This window comes from Tamandua tetradactyla, chromosome 13, assembly GCF_023851605.1.
Source record: "Tamandua tetradactyla isolate mTamTet1 chromosome 13, mTamTet1.pri, whole genome shotgun sequence".
Classification (NCBI taxonomy): Eukaryota; Metazoa; Chordata; class Mammalia; order Pilosa; family Myrmecophagidae; genus Tamandua; species Tamandua tetradactyla.
The window spans coordinates 60,252,029-60,271,095 of record NC_135339.1 but is presented as its reverse complement, the minus strand read 5'-3'; the positions used below and the strand labels follow the sequence as shown (position 1 = coordinate 60,271,095).

At 37.1% G+C, this 19,067-nt stretch overlaps 1 protein-coding gene across 1 annotated transcript in view; it reads left to right on the top strand.

The window, feature by feature from the left end:
* HPSE2 (heparanase 2 (inactive)) overlaps positions 1-19,067 on the top strand; it is a 771,963-nt gene that overhangs the window by 291,911 nt on the left and 460,985 nt on the right. The window lies entirely within an intron of this gene.

The window sequence follows — 19,067 nt, the reverse complement described above, 5'->3', positions numbered from 1 at the left end:
TGTGCAAATGCAAGCAAATAGGAATATGTAATCTTTTTTTTTTCATTAGGAACATTTAACAATTCTGGGTCATTCCAGAGCAGACCTTTCTTCTATTGTCTCATAATTTTTGGTTGTTGGAAAAATTTCTGCTGCTTACAGAAATGTTAAATGCTAAATCTTTAGCAACCTTTCAGCATGCATACTTCTAAGCAAAGCTGAGCTTCTCCCCTTGATAGGAATGAGGAAACTGTTCATATGTGTTGGCTTTTTCAATGGACATTTATTAGGTTACAAATTTATAATTCTAAGGCCATGACAATGTCCAAATTTCTTGGATCAATAGGGCCAGAGAGAACTTTGGATATTGTTTTGGTTTGCTAAAGCTGCCGAAATGCAATATACCAGAATGGGTTGTTTTTTTCAGTGGAGATTTATTAGATTACAAATTTATAATTCTAAGGCCATAACAATGTCCAAATTAAGGCATCAAGAGGAAAATAACTTCTTGGAGGAAAGGCTACTGGCCTCAGGGGTTCCTTGTGGGAGGGCACATGGTGGCGTCTGTTGATCCTTCTCTCTGGATTAGTTTCAATGTGTTGCTCTTTCCTCCAGAGGCTTTTCTCCGCATTTTATCTCTTAGCTTCTCTAAGCTCTCTGCATTCCATCTGTCTTTTATTCTCTCATAAAGTACTCCAGCAAGGGGATTAAGAGCTACTTTGAATGGGCTGGGTCACATCTTCATGGAAATTCTCTAATCAAAAGGTCCCATCCAACAACAGGTCTGCCCCCACAGAACTGGATTAAGAAAACAGGGACTTTTGTGGGGTACATAACAGCTTCAAACCTGCCTAGATATCATATAGTATACCTCCCTATTCCTTTCTCCTTACAGAAGAGGAATGGGAAGTTTAGAAGCATTTTATTTTATTAGGGGTAGAGCCAGTAAAAGAACTCAGGTCTAAGAGTTCCTTGCTTTGCTACAAGTCATAAAGTGTAGAATATTATAGAATTTTCAGTGTCCTGTGTCATTGAAGCTTCCAGCTTCTCTGGTTCTTTGCCTGACATGGTAACACTGGTGTGTGTTTCTGGAACTCTGTGTCTGCCATGTGTATTTGCAAGGACACATTCAGTGTGCCATGGGCAATAATAGGAATGTGGCAGAATGTTGATGACTGTTAGGGAGCGTCAGAGACCAGAAGGGACTTGGAGAAGGGGTGGGATTGTGGTAGAAAGTGTGGAATTTGGTGGTAACTAGATAAATGAAAATGTAAATTTGTGTGTCTGGTTGGCTTTTGTTTGTTTGTTTTTAATTTAGAGTTTGGGGCTGGGGTTTTAGTGTCATAGAAAGAATAGAGTGAGTAAAGGAGAAGATGCATAATAACTTTTATTTAATGTGTCCTAATCACTGCCTTTTAAAAAATATAACTTCGCAGGCTTGATGGAAAAAGTATATATCATGTTTAATAGTACTTTAAAGACGTGTTGATGGTTTGTTGTCATAACCATTGTTGCCAACACTGGTAAGAGGGTAATTAGGAGGAAAGGCAATGAGGAGATAGTTAGAAAAATAGGTGGTGATAATTTCAGGAGTCTAAACTTTTCATCATCTAAAAAGCTAATAAAAAACATGAATGCTTTTGTTCATACTTAATATAGTGCTTGCTGATTATGAGGAAGACTAAATGAGGATCTGTCTTTATTAGTGTATAATCCTAGCTGTATTACACCATTTCCTTCCCTCAGTTCAGCTTTATGCACTCTTCCTCTATATTTCACTGCTTTGTTCATATTTTACTTTAATTTTGCTTGTTACCTTTAGTTCTTATTTAGACTTGTCCTTTACTTCTGCTGTTTACCTTCAGACTTCCTCTCACTGGCTCAGTCCCGATATAAAAAATCAGAGTTCTTTTATTTCTTTTCTTATAGCATGCATTTTGTGACTTCATAAATTCGTTCAACAACCTACTATGGGCCAAGCAAAAAATCTGCCCTTATGAAGATTGCTTTCTAACAGTAAAAGACAGACAACAAACAATAAACATTATCATTGAATAAGAAACATTATCATTAAATAAAAATAATGAAGCCAACTTCCACATCCAAGAAGATGAAGTAGATGTGCTTTTCCCTATTTTTCTCACTAACTAACTGATATTATTTATAAAACAAATACAAGAAGACCCAGAAAGATGGAGAGAAGAAGACAGATTGGAACCAAAGAAACAACATAATGGTGTTGTTATATAATTGTTGAAGTTGTATAGTTCAACTATACAACTATAAAATTGTATAACTGTTGTTATATAGGTGTTGAATAACATGATGTTGATATATAATTGACTTATATATTTCAGACTTGCTTAAAGAGAACCTGGGAGTGCCAGAAACAAGAAAAAAGCCCAGTAAACCCAACAATAGTCATCTCTCTCTAGCCAAAGGACCAGTAAAGGCATAATCTAGCAAGAGTGGAAACTTTTAGACAATAACTGTTCTATTCCAGCCAAACACCAAACACATAAAAAATGTATAACCCCACCCTCATCCACACTAACAAAAGCCAAGTGAGGATCTAGACTTCCACCCTCATGACACTGTAACAAGATATCCCACCAGTCCTGCTTGGGTGGTTTCAGAGAAGTCCAAATAGAGATCTTGAATTTTCATCGCTGCTGGCTAGTAATAAGCTCTCCTTCCATCCCCACTACAGTATTACTGGGCACTACAAAAGAATCTAAGACTTCCACTCCCACCTAGCAGTAATGAAGACCTTCCCTCTGGTATCCATGGAAGTTGAGTAGTGAACTTGGATTTTTACTTACACCTGGCAATAATAAAACACTGTCCCCACATTCCCTGCTAGAGAAGCCTTTTGCTGACTTAAGATCCAGAGCTTTATAACATAATATGAGAATGTCCAGGTTTCAATTAAAAATCACTCATCATACCATGAACCAGTGAGATCTCAAAATGAATGATAAAAGATAATCGATAGATACCAACTCCAAAGTGAAACAGATGTTATAATGATCTGATAATAATTTTAAAGCAGCCATGATAAAAATTCTTCTACAAGCAATTTTGAACATGTTTGAAAGAAAGGAGAAAATAGAATGTCTCAGCAAGAAATAGAATATTAAAGAAGAAACAGATAGAAATTGCAGAATTGCAAAAAACAATAGACAAAATATAAAGTCTGAGTGGATGGGCTCAAGAACAGAATGGAGGGACGGAGGAAAGAATCAACAAATTGGAAAGTAGAACAACAGAAATTACTCAGCCTGAACAAAAGACAGAAAATAGAAAATCAAAATAAACAAAAAAACCCCAGAGCCTCAGAGACCTGTAGGCCTGTAACAAGTGATCTAGCATTCCAACAAATAATCTGAGAGTCCTGGAAGGAGAAGAAAAAGTGTGGGACTGAAAACATACTTTAAGAAATAATGGCTGAAAACTTCTAAAATTTCTCAAGGGATATAAACCTTCTCAAGAAGCTGTATGAACTCCAAACAGGATAAACCAAAAGAAATTTATATCAAGACATGCTATAAGTGTACTGAAAACTGAAAGCAAATAGAAAAAATTCTTGAAAGCAACTTGCATAGAAAAGTGTTAACTTCTGTGTAAGGAAAAACAAATCAACTGCTATGAAATTCCTCACCAGAATAGAGAACAGTGGGAAGTGGCACAATATTTTTCAAGTGCTGAAATAAAAGGACTGTCAAACCATAAGCCTATGCCCAGCATGAATATCTTTTAAGACTAAATGAGAAATTAAGACATTCTCATATGGAGAAAGGCTGAGAGAATTTGTCACCAACACACCTAGCCTAAAAAATGGCTAATGAAAGTTCCTAAGCAGAAAGGAAACAACAAACGAAGGATTTGGGGACATTAAAGACAGAAGAACGCCATGAACAAACTCTGTTCTAGTTTGCTAGCTGCCGGAATGCAATTTACCAGAAACAGAATGGCTTTTAAAAAAGGGGGATTTAATAAGTTGCTAGTTAATAGTTCTAAGGCTGAGAAAATGTCCCAATTAAAACAAGAAATGTCTAATCTAAGGCATCCAGGGAAAGATACCTTGGTTTAAGGCCGATGAAGTTTAGGGTTTCTCTCTCAAGTGGAAGGGCACATGGCAAGCACAGTCAGAGTTTCTCTGTCATCTGAAAGGGCACATGGCGAACATGCTGTCATCTGCTAGCTTCTTCTCCTGGCTTCCTGTTTCATGAAGCTCCCCGGAAGGCATGTTCCTTCTTCATCTCCAAAGGTCACTGTCTGGTGGACTCTGCTTCTCGTGGCTATGTCATTCTGCTCTGCTCTCTCTGAATCTCCTTTATTCTCCAAAATGTTTCCTCTTTTATAGGACTCTAGAAACTTATCAAGACCCATCCAAATGGGTGGAGACATGCCTCCATCTAATCCAGCTTTACGACCACTCTTGATTAAATCACATCTCCAAGGAGATGATCTAAGTACAGTTTCAAACATACAATGCTGAATAGGGAATAGAAGAAAGGACTGCCTTTACAAAATGGAATTAGGATTAAAACATGGATTTTCTAGGGTACATACATCATTTCAAACCAGCACATATGGGTAAATGCAATATGCTTTCCTTCTCTTCTTGAGTGTCTAAATTTTATTTTATGATTAAAGCATCTGAATCACTGTTGGACGTGGTTCTAAATGTGTGCAGAGAAAATGTTTAAAACAATTATATTATAAATGGGGGAGGGTAAAGGATGTAAAGGGAGGTAACGCTTCTACGTTTCACTTGAACTGGTAAAATGACAATACCAGAGATACCTCCAAAAATACTATAAATCAAAAATGGAAATTCTAACAAATGTTCAAGTAACTCAGGAGAAGATAAGAAAAAGTAAATGGGGAAATGAAAAGCAGAGAACTAATAGAAAACAAAAAATAAAACAGAAAACTTAAGCCCTAATAACTGAATAGTTACATTAGTTATAAATGGACTTAATACATGAATTTAATTACTTAGATATAAATCTAACAAAACATTTACAGGACTTGTATGTTGAAAATTACCACTTCACATGAAAGGAATCAAAGAAGATCTAAATAAATGGAAAGATATACTGTGTTCATTGATTGGAAGCCTCCACATAGTAAAGATGTCTTTTCCCCCCAAATTGAAAAAGGTTTAACAAAATCCTTATCAAAATTCCAGCAAGATAATTTGTATATTCAGCCAATTTTTTAAAAAAGTTATTTGGAAAGGTAAAGGAACTAGAGTAGCTAAATCAATTTTCAAAAAGAGAAACCAAGTGGGAAGAATTAGTCTACTCAATTCTAAGACTTATTATGTAGCTACAGAATTCAAGAATGTATGGCATTGGTGGAGAGATAGACATATAAATCACTGGAACAGAATAGAGAACTCAGAGATAGACCCACACAAATATGCCTACCTGATTTTTGGCAAAGGTGCAAAAGCAATTCAATGGATGAAAGACAGACTTTCACCAAATGGTGCTGGAGCAATTGGACTTCAAAGGCTCAGTAGTGGACCTTAATCTATATTTCACACCTTATCAAAAATTAACTCAAAATGAGGTTTTGTGTTATGAATATAAAATATAAAAGCAAAAAACATAGGAGAGGACAAATATTGGATGGTGTCACTAATATGAACTAATTATTATGAACAAGCTCTTGTAGTTGAAATCTAGAGTGTAGGTTACCAGGACATAGAAAGAGGAAGGAGAAATGGGGAGCTAAGGTTGATTGTAAATGTTTGGAAGTGTATAGAGGTGATGATACATTACTGTAAGGGTAACTAACAGCACTGAAATACGAATGTGATTATGATCGAAAGGGGAAGTTTAGGGTCATGGATGTCACTAAAATGAAAGCTAGAGGATAAAACATGGGATTGTACAGCAGTGAATCCTGTTGAGGATGATGACTATGGTTAATTGTACAAATATAAGAATGTTCTTACATGAACTAGAAAAATGTGTGTCATTATTAGAAGGTGTTAATAAGGTGGTATATGGGGGAAAATACAGCTAATGCAAACTATGGACTATAGTTAACATAGTTAATAGCAACATTGTAATATTCTTGAATCAATTATAGTAACAAAGGTACTATACCAATACTAAGTGTCAATAATAAAGGATTATAAGGGGTATGTTTTTCTGGAGCAATGAGAATGTTCGCAAATTGATTGTGGTGATGAATGCATAATTCTGTGATTATACCAGGAACTATTGATTGTACACTATTGATTGTACACTTTGGATGGATTGTATGGTGTGTGAATAAAACAAACAAACAAAAAAAAAAAACAGGAGAAAATCTTTGGGATCTAGGGTTAGGCAAGAACTTTTAGACTTGACACAAAACGCATAATCCACAAAAATAAAATTGATAAATAGGACCATCAAAAATTAAAACTTTGCTCTACAAAAGACCCTTTTAAGAGGGTGAAAAGACAAGCCACAGACTAGGAGAAAATATTCCCAAACCACATGTCTGATAAAAGACCTAGTATCTACAGCATGTAAGAAATCTCAGAGCTTAATAGTTTTAAAAAAATCCAAATGAGCAACAGACATGAACAGACACTTCACAGATGAGAACACAGATATGAAATAAGCACATGAAAAGATACTGAATTTCATTGGTCAATAGGGAAATGTAAATTAAAAACATAGGACATCATTAATACCTATCAGAATGGCTAAAATAAAAAGTAGTGATAACAGCAAATTATGGCTAGGATTTGAAGAAATCATATCACTCACACATTGCTGGTGGGAATGTAAAATGGTACAGCCACTCCGGAAAACAGTTTGGCTATTTCTTAAAATCTGAACATGCAACTATCACATGATCTAAAATACTCTTGTACATTATCCTAGAGAAATGAAGACTTAGCTTCACTAAAAAAATCTGTATATGAATTTTTTTTAATTAATTAAAAAAATTAACTAACAAAACATTTAGAAATCATTCCATTCTACATATACAATCAGTAATTCTTAATATCATCACATAGTTGCATATTCATCATTTCTAGGTACATTTGCATTGATTTAGAAAAAGAAATAAAAAGACAACAGAATAAGAAATAAAACAATAATAGAGAGGAAAAAACAAACAAACAAACAAACAAAAAAACCTATACCTCACATGCAGCTTCATTCAATGTTTTAACATAATTACATTACAATTAGGTAGCATTGTGCTGTTCATTTCTGAGTTTTTGTATCCAGTCCTCTTGCACAGTCTGTATCCCTTCAGATCCAATTACCCCTTATCTTACCCTATTTCTATCTCCTGATGGTCTCTGTTACCAATGACATATTCCAAGTTTATTCACTAATGTCGGTTCATATCAGTGAGACCATCAGTATTTGTCCTTTAGTTTTTGGCTAGTCTCAGCATAATGTTCTCTAGGTCCATCCATGCTATTACATGCTTCATAAGTTTATTCTGTCTTAGAGCTGCATAATATTCCATCGTATGTATATACTACAGTTTGTTTAGCCACTCGTCTGTTGATGGACACTTTGGCTGTTTCCATCTCTTTGCAATTGTAAATAATGCTGCTGTAAACATTGGTGTGCAAATGTCCACTTGTGTCTTTGCCCTTAAGTCCTCTGAGTAGATACCTAGCAATGGTATTGCTGGGTCATATGGCAATTCTATATTCAGCTTTTTGAGGAACCGCCAAACTGCCTTCCACAATGGTTGCACCATTTGACATTTCCACCAACAGTGGATAAGTGTGCCTCTTTCTCCACATCCTCTCCAGCACTTGTCATTTTCTGTTTTGTTGATAATGGCCATTCTGGTGGGTGTGAGATGATATCTCATTGTGATTTTGATTTGCATTTCTCTAATGGCCAGGGACATTGAGCATCTCTTCATGTGCCTTTTGGCCATTTGTATTTCCTCTTCTGAGAGGTGTCTGTTCAAGTCTTTTTCCCATTTTGTAATTGGGTTGGCTGTCTTTTTGTTGCTGAGTTGAACAATCTCTTTATAAATTCTGGATACTAGACCTTTATCTGATATGTCGTTTCCAAATATTGTCTCCCATTGTGTAGGCTGTCTTTCTACTTTCTTGATGAAGTTCTTTGATGCACAAAAGTGTTTAATTTTGAGGAGCTCCCATTTATTTATGTCTTTCTTCAGTGCTCTTGCTTTAGGTTTAAGGTCCATAAAACCGCCTCCAATTGTAAGATTCATAAGATATCTCCCTACATTTTCCTCTAACTGTTTTATGGTCTTAGACCTACTGTTAAGATCTTTGATCCATTTTGAGTTAACTTTTGTATAGGGTGTGAGATATGGGTCCTCTTTCATTCTTTTGCATATGGATATCCAGTTCTCTAGGCACCATTTATTGAAGAGACTGTTCTGTCCCAGGTGAGTTGGCTTGATTGCCTTATCAGAGATCAAATGTCCATAGATGAGAAGGTCTATATCTGAGCACTCTATTCGATTCCATTGGTCGATATCTATCTTTATACCAGTACCATGCTGTTTTAACCACTGTGGCTTCATAATATGCCTTAAAGTCAGGCAGCCTGAGACCTCCAGCTTCGTTTTTTTTCCTCAAGATACTTTTAGCAATTCGGGGCACCCTTCCCTTCCAGATAAATTTGATTATTGGTTTTTCTATTTCTGAAAAATAAGTTGTTGGGATTTTGATTGGTATTGCGTTGAATCTGTAAATCGATTTAGGTAGAATTGACATCTTAACTATATTTAGTCTTCCAATCCATGAACATGGTATGCCCTTCCATCTATTTAGGTCTTCTGTGATTTCTTTTAACAGTTTTTTGTAGTTTTCTTTGTATAGGTCTTTTGTCTCTTTAGTTAAATTTATTCCTAAGTATTTTATTCTTTTAGTTGCAATTATAAATGGAATTCGTTTCTTGATTTCCCCCTCAGCTTGTTCATTACTAGTGTATAGAAATGCTACAGATTTTTGAATGTTGATCTTGTAACCTGCTACTTTGTTGTACTCATTCATTAGCTGTAGTAGTTTTGTTGTGGATTTTTCCGGGTTTTCGACATATAGTATCATATCGTCTGCAAACAGTGATAGTTTTACTTCTTCCTTTCCAATTCTGATGCCTTGTATTTCTTTTTCTTGTCTAATTTCTCTGGCTAGAACTTCCAACATGATGTTGTATAACAGTGGTGACAGTGGACATCCTTGTCTTGTTCCTGACCTTGGGGGAAAGTTTTCAATTTTTCCCCATTGAGGATGATATTAGCTGTGGGTTTTTCATATATTCCCTCTATCATTTTAAGGAAGTTCCCTTGTATTCCTATCCTTTGAAGTGTTTTCAACAGGAAAGGATGTTGAATCTTGTCAAATACCTTCTCTGCATCAATTGAGATGATCATGTGATTTTTCTGCTTTGATTTGTTGATATGGTGTATTACATTAATTGATTTTCTTATGTTGAACCATCCTTGCATACCTGGGATGAATCCTACTTGGTCATGATGTATAATTCTTTTAATGTGTTGCTGGATTTGATTTGCGAGAATTTTGTTGAGGATTTTTGCATCTATATTCATTAGAGAGATTGGTCTGTAGTTTTCTTTTTTTGTAATATCTTTGCCTGGTTTTGGTATGAGGGTGATGTTGGCTTCATAGAATGAATTAAGTAGCTTTCCCTCCACTTCAATTTTTTTGAAGAGTTTGAGCACGGTTGATACTAATTTTTCTGGAATGTTTGGTAGAATTCACATGTGCAGCCGTCTGGTCCTGGACTTTTCTTTTTGGGAAGCTTTTGAATGACTGATTCAATTTCTTTACTTGTGATTGGTTTGTTGAGGTCATCTATTTCTTCTTGAGTCAAAGTTGGTTGTTCATGCCTTTCTAGGAACTTGTCCATTTCATCTACATTGTTGTATTTATTAACATAAAGTTGTTCATAGTATCCTGTTATTACCTCCTTTATTTCTGTGGGGTCAGTGGTTATGTATCCTCCTCCATTTCTGATCTTATTTATTTGCGTCCTCTCTCTTCTTCTTTTTGTCAATCTTGCTAAGGGCCCATCAATCTTATTGATTTTCTCATAGAACCAACTTCTGGTCTTATTGATTTTCTCTATTGTTTTCATATTTTCAATTTCATTTATTTCTGCTCTAATCTTTGTTATTTCTTTCCTTTTGTTTGCTTTGGGGTTAGTTTGCTGTTCTTTATCCAGTTCTTCCAAGTGGACAGTTAATTCCCGAATTTTTACCCTTTCTTCTTTTCTGATATAGGCATTTAGGGCAATAAACTGCCTTTGCTGCATCCCATACGTTTTGATATGTTGTGTTTTCATTTTCATTCGCCTCGAGATATTTACTAATTTCTCTTGTAATTTCTTCCTTGACCCACTGGTTGTTTAAGAGTGTGTTGTTGAGCTTCCATGTATTTGTGAATTTTCTGGCACTCTGCCTATTATTGATTTCCAACTTCATTTCTTTATGATCTGAGAAAGTGTTGTGTATGATTTCAATCTTTTTAAATTTGTTGAGACTTGCTTTGTGACCCAGCATATGGTCTATCTTTGAGAATGATCCATGAGCACTTGAGAAAAAGGTGTATCCTGCTGTTGTGGGGTGTAATGTCCTATAAATGTCTGTTAAGTCTAGCTCATTTATTGTAATATTCAAATTCTCTGTTTCTTTATTGATCCTCTGTCTAGATGTTCTGTCCATTGATGGGAGTGGGGAATTGAAGTCTCCAACTATTATGGTATATGTGTCTATTTCCCTTTTCAGTATTTGCAGTGTATTCCTCACGTATTTTGGGGCATTCTGGTTTGGTGCATAAATATTTATGATTGTTATGTCTTCTTGTTGAATTCTTCCTTTTATTAGTAGATAATATCCTTCTTTGTCTCTTTTAACTGTTTTACATTTGAAGTCTAATTTGTTGGGTATTAGTATAGCCACTTGTTCTAGTTTGCTAGCTGCTGGAATGCAATATACCAGAAACGGAACGGCTTTTAAAAGGGGAATTTAATGAGTTGCAAGTTTACAGATCTAAGGCCGAGAAAATGTCCCAATTAAAACAAGTCTATAGAAATGTCCAATCAAAGGCATCCGGGGAAAGATACCTTGGTTCAAGAAGGCCGATGAAGTTCAGGGTTTCTCTCTCATCTGGAAAGGCACATGGCAAATGCAGTCAGGGCTTCTCTCTCAGCTGGAAGGGCACATGGCAGACACGGCATCATCTGCTAGCTTACTCTCCTGACTTCTGGTTTCATGAAGCTCCCCGGGAGGCGTTTTCCTTCTTCATCTCCAATGGACTCTCCACTTCGTGGTGCTGTAACATTCTCCACTCTCTCTCTGAGTCTCTCTGAATCTCTCATTCTCCAAAATATTTCCTCTTTTATAGGACTCCAATAAACCAATCAAGACCCACTCAAATGGGTGGAGACATGTCATCCCCTAATCCAGTTTAACAACCATTCTTAACTAAATCACATCAACCAGGGAGATGATCTCATTACAGGTTCAAATATACAGTATTGAATAGGGATTATTCTACCTTTAAGAAATGAGACTTATATTAAAACATGGCTTTTCTTAGGGGGCATACTTCCTTTCAAACCAGCACACCACTCCTGCTCTTTTCTGGTTGTTATTTGCATGAAATATCTTTTCCCAACCTTTCACTTTCAACCTATGTTTATCTTTGGGTCTAAGATGTGTTTCCTGTAGACAGCATATAGAAGGATCCTGTTTTTTAATCCATTCTGCCAGTCTATGTCTTTTGATTGGGGAACTCAGTCCATTAACATTTAGTGTTATTACTGTTTGGGTAATACTTTCCTCTACCATTTTGCCTTTTGTATTATATATATCATATCTGATTTTCCTTCTTTCTACACTCTTCTCCACACCTCTCTCTTCTGTCTTTTCGTATCTGTCTCTAGTGCTCCCTTTAGTATTTCTTGCAGAGCTGGTCTCTTGGTCACAAATTCTCTCAGTGACTTTTTGTCTGAAAATGTTTTAATTTCTCCCTCATTTTTGAAGGACAGTTTTGCTGGATATGGAATTCTTGGTTGGCAGTTTTTCTCTTTTAGTAATTTAAATATATCATCCCAATGTCTTCTTGCCTCCATGGTTTCTGCTGAGAAATCTACACATAGTCTTATTGGGTTTCCCTTGTATGTGATGGATTGTTTTTCTCTTGCTGCTTTCAAGATCCTCTCTTTCTCTTTGACCTCTGACATTCTAACTAGTAAATGTCTTGGAGAATGCCTATTTGGATCTATTGTCTTTGGGGTGCGCTGTACTTCTTGGATCTGTAATTTTAGGTCTTTCATAAGAGTTGGGAAATTTTCAGTGATAATTTATTCCATTAGTTTTTCTCCTCCTTTTCCCTTCTCTTCTCCTTCTGGGACACCGACAACACGTATATTTGTGCACTTCATATTATCATTCAATTCCCTAAGCCCCTGCTCAAATTTTTCCATTCTTTTTCCCTATAGTTTCTGTTTCTTTTTGGATTTCAGATGTTCCATCCTCCAGTTCACTAATTCTAACCTCTGTCTCTTGAAATCTACCATTGTAGGTTTCCATTGTTTTTTTCATCTCTTCTACTGTACCGTTCATTCCCATAAGTTCTGTGATTTGTTTTTTAAGACTTTCCATTTCTTCTTTTTGTTCATTCCTTGCCTTCTTCATGTCCTCCCTCAATTTATGGATTTGGTTTTTGAAGAGGTTTTCCATTTCTGTTCGTATATTCAGAATTAGTTGTCTCAGCTCCTGTATCTCATTTGAACTATTGGTTTGTTCCTTTGGCCGGGCCATATCTTCAATTTTCCTGGTGTGATTTATTATTTTTTGCTGGCGTCTGGACATTTAATTACCTTAATTAGTTTGTTCTGGAGATTGCTTTCTTATCCTGCCCAGTATGTGGCACTTGTCTGTCTGCGGGTCCCACCAGCAAAAGATGTTGTGGCTCCTTTAGCTTTGGAAGGCTCACCCTGCTGGGGGCGTGGTGGAGACAGAGGAAAGGTTGTAGGCTGGTTTTAATGGCTTCAAATTGCGAAGCCCTGGGATCTGATTTCCTTGAGAGAGGGATTCTGCCTTAGTTGCGTTTCACCCCTCCCATGAGTAAGTTTCAGGTGGTAGACAGCCCTGAAAGCAGGCTGTTTCCACGCCTGGGGAAGTTGCAGCCTATGCATTCCTGGTGCCAAATCCAGATGCAACCAAGCCTCCGCAGAAACAGCCACAGAAGGCTCTGCTTCATACCCTTTCCTCCCTTTCAGTCATCCCAATAGGCGACTTCCGCCTTGATCAGTTTCGCCTGAGCTGGGCACCCACTTCTAGCAGTCAGAATTTGTTTGTTAATGCCACTATTGGTGTTTGGTTGGACCCAGTCCCTGCCACTGTTGGAGACTCTTTCCTTTCCCTCTGGGAAGCCGCCCATGGGGGAGGAGCACCAGTCGCTGGCTGCCGCGGCTTGGGGAGCCCGCCGCTCTGAGACCCGCAGCCGGTCTGGGAAGCCACCTGTGAGGGAGGGGCTCCAGCCACTGGCCTCCGCAGCTTAGGAAAGTGCGCGCGGCTTGGGAAACTCACTGTTGCGGCGTCTCGCAGCCGGTCCAACTGGTCCAGACTGGGGTATGCTGTGTGTCTGGTCTCTGTCATGGCTCCGGGAGCTGTTCTGTACTGTTTCTGGTTATTTAGTAGTTGCTCTGGGGGACGAACTAAAATGCGCGCACCTTACTAAGCTGCCGTCTTGGTCCCTCCCACTTGTATATGAATATTTATAGAATCTTTATTGTGATAGCCAAAGTTGGAAACAACCCATGTGTCCTTCAGTGGATGAAAGGTTAAACAGTCTGTGCTACATCCATTTTATTGGAATATTACTCAGTTGTATATATTAATGAACTATTGATACAACAACTGGGATGAAACTCTTGAGAGTTATATTGAATGAAAAAAACCAGCCCTAAAAGGTTGCATACTATGTGATCGTATTTGTATAATATTGTTTATATAACATTCTTGAAATGACATTGTAGAAATGGACAACAGTTTAGTGGTTACTAGGAATTAAAGAGGGGATAAGGGTGGGAGGGAAGTAGGCTAGCTATATAAGGGCAACGAGAATCCTTGTATTGATGGAAATGTTCTGTACCTTGACTCTATCAATATCAGTAACCTGGTTTCAGTATAGTACTGTAGTTTTGTAAGATGTTACTCTTGGGGGACTAAGTAAAGGGTTTATATAATTCCTCTTTATTGCGTGTGATCTACAATTATCTCAAAATAAAAAGTTTAGTTAAAATTAATTATTAATTTCTGTGGATAAACAGGAAAAAAATAGAGCAGGATAAGGGGGATTGGAAATTCTGGAGTTGCAGGGAGGGGATATGGTATTAAAGTGGTTTTAGCATGCCTAATTGAGACATTGGCACAAAGACTTGAATGGGTTGGGGAGTTAGCCATATGGCTGTCTTGGAGAAGAACCATTCAGTTATAAGGAAGAGCCAGTGTAATAAGTAACTTGATTGCAGGGCTTATAGTTATTAATCATTTATATGTTTTCTGCCTCCTAAGACCCGAGTGTCCTGAAGACTGGGTCCATATCTTATTTGCACTTGTATTTTCGTGTCTAGCTGGGCACATGAACATTGAATAAATTCCTTAAATCTGTTCTTAAACTCAGCTGGGTTTATCATAATATAGATCTGTCTTGCCCACTCTTCTTTCCAGAATTTCATTTATAATATAACAGGTAGGATTATGATAGCTTTGTTATGCTTCTGCACTACCTGGCAGGTTGTGCAGGAATATTTCATCACCAGAAAGAAATATTCTTACTCTTTGTCAATCATGGGTGCATTCAGAATCCTGAGAAAGAGGCAAACCATTTTTGCTCTCTTCAGGTTTCCTTTCATTTCAATCTGATTCATTTAGGTGCTCAGGCGTCTCTCTTATTTCTTCTTCCTCCTTCCCCACTTTTCTATCCTTCTCCCTTTCTTGTAGGGTCTCAACTTCATGCTGCTGCCATGTTTTTGCTCAAGGCTGTGAGACCCTTTTCCCTTTGTGACCATTCACTCTGCTTCAGAGTGCACTGACTCCACAGCAAATGTACCTCTTTGGCTTATTCTAATGGTCCTTTGTAGCCTAACTTCAATGTGTTAGGCTCTCAGACTTCCTACCCTCCACTGAGGAGTGAGAATGGGTTGCAAAGTAGGAGATAGAGCATCTTGTCCTGTCATTCCTGTTAATAATAATAGTTGAATATTTTTATGAGCACTTACTATGTACCAAGCACTGTGCCAAGAAATTGGCGTATATTCTTTCTTTTGCTCCTCGGCCTCCCTATAAGGAAGATGGTACTATTATCCTGCAGATGAGGATGGACACTGGGTGGCTTTTTCAGAGTAACAGGGCCAATAATTGACAACACTGGAATTTGAGCTCTTAATCTATAGTATCAAAACCTGAATAGAACATTATTTAAATTTCTCAGTCAGCCCCAGTCACTAAAGTTGGGCTTTTACAGATGTGTTTTTATGGATCCTTCAACTTCTAATTGAAGTTACAGAACCTACCCTCACTTGTTTAAGCATAAAAGGAATTTATTAAAGATATTAGGAAGCTCAAAAATATATAGGACTATGTTTAACAGGAAAACATCAACAGTACTGCAGCAATACCAGGGGCATATAATGTGGGGAATGACGAGAGTTAGGGGGAGGTTTGGATTTTCTGTTTGGTAATGGTGTGTTTATTGGCTCTGTTTCTCTTGGGAAATGGACTATTGACTTTGGATATTATACATGAGGCCCAGCAGATGGAGGTGGCTGAAATATACACCGACTGAGAAGTAGATAGGCAAACAACAGTGTTTACATATGATCAAACATTGTGCTGCTACAAAAAGAAACAAAGCTGTGAGTTATTCAGTAATGTTAATGAATGTATGGGGCATTTGGTAAGGCAAAATATGCCAGAAACAAAAGAGCAAATATTGTATAGTCTCATTGAAAAAATACTTATAAGAAAACTGGGGCTAAAGCTGTAAGCTCTTATAGCAGTCGCATTTGTTCTGGAGTGGTAATAGTTATTTCTGGATTTTGAGGGGCTGTTTTATATAGGTGTAATCTGGTATTTAGAGATAAGAACAAATCAGTCAAGTCAGGTTAAAGTAATTCAGAATACATGAGTAAGGAAGACATTGCCTGCCTGTATTTTAGAACTTCACCTACTCTTTGAGACCAAAGGAAGAAAGATGTTTGTCCAGAACCTAAATTTTCAGTAGCACATAACCTAACTCAAACTGTCTGGATAGATCATTTAAATAATACAAACACAGGGAGTCCAGAATAAGAATCAGAGCCTTTAATCCTGTATAGATTAATGTAATGCCTGGATACATCCCAGAGTATATTAAGCAGATAATCAGAAAGTATTGTCAAAGTCTCTTGAGGGATAGGAGAAACAGTATGAAACTATTAAACTTAACCAACAGGGAAACCCTGGATACTGTGTCAGACATTAGGGATACTCAAATCAGTAGGCCAAGCCCTTGATCTTGAGGCTTACTCTTGTGAAGCTTATATGTGTAGTGGAGAAGCTTAGCCTACCTATAGGTATGCATAAGAGTCAGCTCAGTAAGACCTCTTTTGTTGCTCAGATGTGACCTCTCTCTAAGTCCAACTTGCAGCTCAAGTAAAATCATTGCCCTCCCCACTGTGGGATATGATATCTAGGGATGAAAATCTCCCTTGTGGCATAAGAGATGATCCCAGGGATGACTCTAGCCCTGGCACTGTGGGATCAATAATGCCATCCTGACCTAAAGGGGGAAAAGAAGTGTAATAAATAAGGTATCAGTGGCTGAGAGAGTTCAAATAGAGTGGAGAGGCTACTCTGGAGGTCACTCTTAGGAAAGTTTCATAAGCTACTATCATAATTTGCCAAACCCTAACCAAAACCATTCCTGCCAATCCTAAAGAATGCCTGGGGCATTATATAAGATTCTACAAAGGTTCCATGCACTAGGGTAACTTTCTAGAAACCTACAACCTCCAGATGGGCTCCTGGACCAAATAAGTCCTGAAATGTAGAGGGACCAGCCTTTCCAGAGTATCAACTAGTTTCATTCCTCTATCGCATATTATTGACAACCCTTTCCAACATGAAAAAGTTAGAATGGCCATAGCTCAGATTTCTCTAAAGAGTGAGAGAAAGATCAAAGGTGATGAGTTTGAGTGGTGAATCAGTATATTGATATTTCTTTTAGTTTCCAGTTCATTAGAGCAGCTAGAAATAAAAACCTAAAATTATGGAATTGTAACCCATACCAAACTCTGAAATCTATTCTACAATAGATTGTTGCAATGTACTTTGAAATTTATTGCTTTTTTGTATGTATGTTATTTTTCATGAAAAAGAAAAAAAAAAAGAAGGAAGAGTATACTAGAGAAAATAGGATTTAACAAATGAATATGACTGCTGAATCAATATATTTCTTTTGGTCTCCAGGGTCTTGGAGCAGCTAGAAGACAAAATGAAAAATTGTGGAACTGTAACCCATACCAAACTTTAAAATCTGTTGTATAACTACGTATTAAAATTTACTTGGAAATTTATTGTTTTTTGTATATATATTATTTTTTCCCATGAAAAATGTTAAAAAAAAAATATATATATATATATAGGACTGCCAAAGAGCCAGTTTTGGAGACTACCTGGAAGTATTACCCAAACTTAAAATGGCTCCAACAGGGTCCGGCTGCCTCTGCTGCTGGTCATAGTTAAAGCGAATCATACTATGGATCCATGGATGCTGGACACCTGACATTAGATCCCTCTAAATGCTACCCGTGAAAGCTGGGTACCTTTACCATCATCCTTGACAGAAAAGCTATTCCACATACACAGCACCTTATTCGTGTTTTTCTCTTCATATTTCAGTACTTATATAATATATATATGTATATTATATATATATATGTATATATATATGTACTGAAATATGAAATATATAAATATATATATTTATTTTCTGATTGGCCAGCCTAGGTCACCTGCCGGTGAGGTAGCTGAAGGAAAATTTCCCTAACATTGGAAGAGTGTTCAAAAGATGCTTGGTGGCCAAAATCATGAAAAATGTCCATGACAGTGACCTGGTCCTTTGTATAACCCTATCATATCCCAGTCCAACCTTTTTGAAATATACTGTCCAGGTTGGTGGCCACTAGCCAAATATGCCTGCTGAACACTGGAAATATGGTTATTCTGAATTGGAGTATGCTGGAAATATACAATACACATGGGATTTTGAAGACCTAGTATAAAAAATAGGAAATAGAATCTTAGTAATTTTTATATTAATTATGTGTTGAAATGATGGTTTAGATATACTGGGTTAAATGATTTATATTATTAAAATTAATTTCACCTGTCTCTTTTTTCTTTTTGTGGTGACTAGAAATTGTGAAATGACCAATGTAGCTTACTTTTGTGACTTGCATTATATTTCTCTTGGACAGTGCAGATTTGGAATGTATGTCCTAGATTTTGGTCCCTTCTTTGTAGCTGATCACTTGGATTTAGTACAAAAGTCTTTCCCATGAGCTGTCACCTACTAATTTATAGTTACCAACCCTTACATTAAAAGAGGAATGTAAGCATAGGTGACTGAACACCATGGAAGATATTCCCTTAATAAAGTCCTCCTGCACCCATCAACACAGGTCTGTGACTGCACTTATTTCAGAAAATTTCCTCACAAGATACTGGCTTCAACTGTTGGGGAATAAACTTGGAAAAGTCAAGATCAGTGCTGATAAGTGACATCACAGTTGGGCAAAGGAGCATGTGCTAATAAACCATGCAAAGTCCCAGTCACTAAAGTTGGGGGTTTGCAGATGTATTATTATAGATCCTTATTTACCATGAACGTTTAGATGGTAATTGGAGCACAAATTGTCTGTTAAAATAGTTATTTCAGCTTTCCCCCGACCATCGTAATTTTTTGGTAATCCCTCTTTTGGCTTTCTCCAGCTGTCTGCCCTTATTCAGAGAGACCAGCTTTTCCTCTGCTGCTACGAGTGAAGGCTGAA